Below are 551 nucleotides of genomic sequence, written 5' to 3' on the forward strand. Positions count from 1 at the left end.
TAAAGAAAATTTTCGAGTTTCCCACTCGTAATAACGACTTTGTGGTGGCGTTCATGTGCGTTCAACTCGTAAATATGATCTATCCGACATGACTTGAATGCACCATTAGAAACCCACTACAGTCACCGAACTATGGAAGAGAGTGGAAGAAGAGTGGACCAAGATCACACCAGCGCAGTGTGAGAAACTAGTGATGTCCTGCGGCCGCAGATGTGCTGAAGTCATTCAAAGCAAGGGCCTTCATCCTACTCATTTTTGACAGCTGTAACCCTCCAAAATTTTTGTTGTAATCTGCTTTCGTGCTACAGTGGTTACTGTTCTCTAATTTTGATCACCGTGTTTTCCACAAAATAAAGGTTTTTGTTGAAATGCCTTGGTTATTTTGTCAATCATGTTAGTATAACAGTGGTATACCCACAGCTAATATCCCTTCAAATTTTAAGTGAAGAAGATTAACAATATTTCAGAAAAAAATCTCATATTTATAGATTGTTCTCTTATTTTAATCTCCACTATATATATATATATATATATATATATATATATGTATA

This window comes from Sinocyclocheilus anshuiensis, unplaced genomic scaffold, assembly GCF_001515605.1.
Source record: "Sinocyclocheilus anshuiensis isolate Anshui unplaced genomic scaffold, SAMN03320099.WGS_v1.1 scaffold698, whole genome shotgun sequence".
Classification (NCBI taxonomy): Eukaryota; Metazoa; Chordata; class Actinopteri; order Cypriniformes; family Cyprinidae; genus Sinocyclocheilus; species Sinocyclocheilus anshuiensis.